Source organism: Catharus ustulatus, chromosome 5 (genome assembly GCF_009819885.2).
Source record: "Catharus ustulatus isolate bCatUst1 chromosome 5, bCatUst1.pri.v2, whole genome shotgun sequence".
Lineage (NCBI taxonomy): Eukaryota > Metazoa > Chordata > Aves > Passeriformes > Turdidae > Catharus > Catharus ustulatus.
The window spans coordinates 14,493,507-14,499,666 of record NC_046225.1 but is presented as its reverse complement, the minus strand read 5'-3'; positions in this window follow the sequence as shown (position 1 = coordinate 14,499,666).

The following is a 6,160-nucleotide window of genomic DNA, read 5'->3' as shown; positions in this document are numbered from 1 at the left end:
TCCGGGTTTCCACCAAAATTTTGGTCAAATTGGTGCGGCTTGTATTCGTGAAATTACTGTAATTTTTATGTACATTGTACCAAAATGTCAATACAGGTCCTGCAAATAGTGTTCTGTAGCAACATCATATTTTTTATTGTCAGTTAAAGTGTTTAATGAAAACTAATTACCCATTCTCAGTATGAAGCATCCATGGAGTTGGCAGTGGAATCACACTTAGGTTGCAGCACTCCTCACCATCTCAGCCAAGATCCACACAGCCAAGGGTGTTGGCTACCTGTAAAGCAGTGATTTCATCATTTCCAATTGTCTCCTTTCTACAGACATGTAAACAAATCAGAGCATCAACCACTATGGCCCTTTAGAAAGCTGCATTTCCACAAACAAAGCAAATTCATGAAATTGCATCTCTGCAGTATTTTACATTTTATTTTGAAAATGTAAAACTGCAACTATGAAAAATAAAGAATCTTTATCATTCATTTGAACTGACGTATATTGACACAACAGATCTTCAGTTCTTTTCTATCAGGACAGTAATAAATATTCCACAATGTTTATAAATCATGACTCACAAAGCATCAAACCTGCATGACAAAGCACAAAATATCTCAATTTTCATTGCTTTATGTCAAAACAGCTTCTCAGAGCCCTTGATGCCAATGAAAAAGTGCATGTTTATTACATGTAGTAAGTAATTTAATAACACAAACTGCAGTGTTCCTGTCTATTTTCTGGGTTGCCATACACTAAGACTGTATCTTACATGCCAAATGAAGCAATTAACATCATTCTCATTTAAACACTACAGAAAGTTAAAGCACAGCCTGGCTAAATAATTTTCTGGGAAGAGCTTAGGTTTGGGAATGGAAGGAATATTTTCTGTTACAAACAGTACTTAGCACTTAAGAGGTGCTTTGCATTTCTATAAGACTCCCCAAACAAGTAGGCAAGGACTGTGAGCAAAAAATAAAGTATAACAAGGAGTTCAGGTCCAGAAGAGAAAGATCTCCACAGTGAGGGGAGGATCAAGAGAGAACAAGGAGTAATGACTTTAAACTGACAGAGGACAGGTTTAGATTAGATATTAGGAAAAAATTCTCCACTGTGGTGAGGCACTGGAACAGGTTGCCCAGAGAAGCTGTGGCTGCCCCATCCCTGGCAGTGTTCAAAGCCAGGCTGGATGGTGCTCTGAGCAACCTGGTCTGGTGAAAGGTATTCCTGCCCATGGCAGGGGGTGAGAACTAGATGATCTTCAAGGACTCTCCCAACCCAAACCATTCCATAATTCTATGATGTGAAATTCAGAGGAACCTGTTGAAAGGGCTCTGGATCAAGCCACAATGGAGAGGATAATGCATATGTGAAGGAACTTTGATTTCATTACTCCCTTTTCCTTCTCTATTTTATTACTAATTGTTGCTCTTTTCCTTTTTTCTGCAGTACTTTTTCAGTTATAGTCTTACTTTACCATTATTAATGAATCTTAACTTTCTTCAAATAAAAGATATTTACCTAGTTCTAACCATCGGTGTGGAATCCTATTCCATAAATCTCCAAGTTAAGGATCAGTAAGAAGGAAGCACAGGACTGTATCCCCATCAAGTTGTTTTTCTAGAGGTGTCCTATTTATGTCCTACATGACTCCCTCTCTGTAGGAAAGCAGAAAGATAAATAACTCATAACTACTATGTTATCTGCATGAAATGACATTTTTAAGATCTTGTTCAAATCAGTATTAAAACTTTAAAATTCTGTCTCATATCCAAAAATACTGGAAAATTTCGAATTATTACTTGCCCACTCAGCTCTGTCAAAACAATTTGATTGTGCAGACTTCCAGACTAGTTCACTGATTTCTTGGTACAACAGCACTCTCAGGGAACATGCAGCTGTCACTTAGAAGTGTTTCCCAAAGTTTTGTCTATACAGATTACCTCCTCCTGAGACATGCAAGTGCCCCTGGTGTTAAAGTTCAAACCCTTTGGAAAGCCATGCTTGGTGGAGCGATACACAAGCCTCCCAGAAGAAATGAATGTTTGGTGTGAGGTTCTACTAAAAAAAACACAGGTCCAGAGAGAACAACCCACACAGTCCCTCTGCTCCTTCAAGCTGCCAGAGGCACAGGATTTGAATGTCCTCAGAGCCTTTCTTCCTTACATATATTCAGATAAGTTTATCATAAACAGTTCCACAGAAGTACATCTCAGACTCTGTATTAGAAAAAAAAATTAATGCTGGAAAAAAGAATTCCCTTGTGAACATCCAGCCGACCCCTAAGTTTACAAAAAATGTTGAGTGGCAATAGAAACTCATCTGCCTCTCACTGATACTTGACTGATTTGCTAGCAAGATTCAACAACTCGACCATGACATAGACATGGTCCTGCAAACAATGGATTTCCATATTAAAAACCGTTAAGTATCATTATTCCACTGGATGTGTCTCAAAAAGTTGATCCCTCATGAAAGTCAATACTATGTCTGAGTGGTGACCTATACCTACTGATCTGGTCCCAAACCCAGAAAGTAATCTGTAACTTTGTATCTGTTATCCAATGCTATTATTCTGTTTCATAATTTAATCCCTATTATAAAAAAATTATATGGGTAATAGGAAAAGTTAAAAAACTGGAATACTGATGACTTTAAATCATGTTTTTCCCCAAATTAAAATCGAATCTGTGCCATAAGGGTTAAGTGCAGTCTGTTTACCTCATTCAGACAACATCTAGTCTGCAGTGACCATTCCTTGGGAAATTAGGGATTCCCTCACATCTGTAACAAATTACATGGAGCGGTACAGCTCATCCTTAAAGTTCATTTGATAGTGATTGTAATACATGCCTTAAGGTTAGGATGGAGTGCTTAACTCAATCACTTGATTATACGCAGAATTTCAAATGCTGCAGAAGGCAGGCTGCATATGGAAGTTCTGGGATTGAGGACAACTCACCTGGAAATCAAGGCTGTTATTGTTCATATCCTACCACAGGCAGACCACTTTCACAGGGAGAACACTACTATCTAATAGAGAAAGAAACATGCAATAGGAGTTTTCTATTAGAGCTGTCCAGGAACAGATGGTTCCAGCATCTGCTATTGTGTCTCCTTATCCTGGGTAATTTATTTATTTTTTAAAATGTGGTTGGGACTTAAGTTCAGTCAAAGTTCATCTGGCATCCACATCAGTTTACATCTTTATCCAAGGATCTTCTTTGTTCATGCATCTTACAGTCAAATGAAAGAAATTACTCACACATTGCCACCTGTGTGTGAACCCACCACCTACTTAGATTTATTTCTCACCAAAGTTAATGGACTCTTTACCTCAAGGCTTGAAGAATTTAGACAGTCCAATCTGTCTTTGAAGATCGCATTCCTGGCAGAACAGTATCAGGCTCAAAACCAGGGAGTCCCAAAACCTTATGGTTTCTCAGTACTTTGTGCAGATGAAGCAGCTTTTGGCCACATCCTAAGCTACTGGCCAAAAAAGTACTGGCATTCCATTTTAATCACTGGGAACTGGAGCAGGTTTTTTTGTTGGAAGATGTATTATTGTACATAATCTGAGATGCATATGCTTGAAATTTGCTGTGCATCACAGGAGTGTGATGGGGGGCAAGCAGACCAAACTGAGTGACTTCAGTGAGGGATTCCCAAAGATCATCTGTAAGAATTGGCTTTTTACAAAACCACCTGCTTCTACCATCTTTTGCTTTACAAGACTGAGACTCAGGCTACAGCTTTAATCCTCTCCAGACTCATCTTATCCAGCCAGGATTCAGAGTGGTAACACAATGTTCCGACAGGGAAGAAAGATGGTAAAAGTAAAGAAAAGATATGGTAAAATCTGCAACCACAGGTGGGTGGGGGTTGGACAGGCACTTGGAAATGGTGGCCTGATGAATGTATGCACTGCACAGAAGTGCACACTAGGCTGCAGAGCTCATGTGTGATGCCAGAAACGTGAAACAGTGTTTGGCACTGCTCAGAACAACTTAACATGGCAGAATGACTGATTTGGGGCAGGCTGTTGGCACGGGGCTGAGGATGAGTGTCAGGTACAGTGCTTCTCCTGTGTGCCGGATCCTGGGTAGCTGTGAGAACAATGCACTGAAGAGCAATTGTAACAGAGCTGAACTCCTTACTTTCCAAAAGATAAATTATGGTACTGAACTAGAGACATCTTTCTGAAAGCTGCATCACACACATGAATTGGACACATGCTGTTCCAGAAAAATATGTGGCAATGGTTGCTGGCCCCACTGTTATTTTCCATCTGTGTGGGAAAAGTTTTTTTTTTATTGTTTGTAAAGTAGCCCCAAGTTAACATATACAAAGTAGCCCCAAGTAGCATATATGTCTGATATGCAGCAATGCTGTACACGGTGCCTAAGCATGTATTATACAAAAGCTACTACAATGAACTTCCCCAAGCTTCCATATCAAAGAGGAATTGACTCACACTGATCGATGGGACAGAGAGAAATACATATGCACTGCATTAACACAGGGGAAACCTGTGGAATCCTGTCTGACATCCCAGTCATTGGGCAGCTCACAGCAGATCCTCATGACCGTTTACTTTTAACACTGCCAGGGAAAAATTTCCATCCCCACACTCAGCAGGCTACAAAGAATACTAGGCACAAATATTTAAGTCCATTATTTAGTTCTGGCATGCACAATATCACTTATTCAGAAAGACCTTTATTACTTTGGTAAGTATTACAAGCATTTCAGAGTTCTCCTGTTGACATCTTATGCAAATTGTTCCTACAGCAAGTTATGGATACTTCAAACACTGGAGCAAGGCACAGCATACACGTGGCTTGTAAACTGCAGTACAGAGTGGGATTACCACAGTCCCCGGCAGGAAAGAAAGATTTTTCCCACAGCAGCTTCCTTTGTCTCTTTGTAACACACATAAATAGAGACCCGCTGTTGAGGTGAATTACAGCAGGTAGTGAAAGTATGCAGGCTATAGGCAGGAGGGCCTCTTGAGTCTTCATTCCCTCACAAAATGCTTTGCTTTATCTGCCTCCTAGTTAGACCAGCCCTCATTGCAAAACTGAACACACGTAATTGAAGGTTTGTGTTAGCAGCTGACGTGATGTGCTAAAACAATCTGCAGGTCTTAATCCCTGATGAGCCAATCAAGTGGAGTTAGCATCAGTCCAATACTGCTTTTGTACACAGATGGGAATCAGGGTTTTTTGAAGTCTTGTGCAGAGAGGAGACGCATTAGTTTACAGACTCAAATGGTCCAGGTGGCTTCAGCTGGGTGAGAAGATTTCTAAGAGCCATGGGGAAATCTGTGGTAAAGGCATACCCTAAAAACCTTTCTGTGACTGTCTGGGCACCTATTTTCCCATAAAAAAATATCCCAACAAGTCCTGTTCATTCATGCTATACCATTTTTCACACCTTGTATTTGTGGTATGCAAAGACAAGCAACATGTTATTCTCAACCCCATGAAATTATGTGGGCTATAGTACAGGGTGGGGAGAACCAACCAGAAATGTTTTGACCAACTGAAAAAAATTCTGTTACATCACAAACAAAAATATAAGCAAAAATATAATGGTTTTATAAACTTCTGACTAACCACAAGACATTTTAATGAAACCATTCCAGCAGTTTTCCTTCTTCATTACCAGAGGAGCTGCTACAGCGAGTGGACTTGTGGAGTTCACAGCTGTGGGGAACTCCTGCCATTAAGACTGTCCCACAGTCAGAGTTTCCTGATATTTCAGTTCTCTGCCCTGAAGCCACAGGAACCCCAGCCTCAGTGACGCAGCCCAGAGCCAGAAAAAACTCTCAACTTCACTTCTAATAGGACTCTCAGGACAGTTGGGCTTTCACCCAAAAAAAGCCAGAAGCACAGGAGCCCAGACTGCCAAACCTTGAAACTCCTGCCCAGGTCCTCATTCCAAATTTCCAGATTCCTGTGTCTCTGTCCATCTAGTTGACAGAAAACAGGGAGATGGGAACTTGAAGTTTCAGGAGCTGCAGTTGAGGCAGAAGCCTCAAAGCTTGGGCTCTCAAGCTTGGTGTTGTTTCAAAGTAATTTAAACAAACTGTGTGACCTTTAGAAAGATTTTTCTGCTTTCGTCTCTAAATGAAACATACAAAATTTCAAATTAAAGGTTTTTC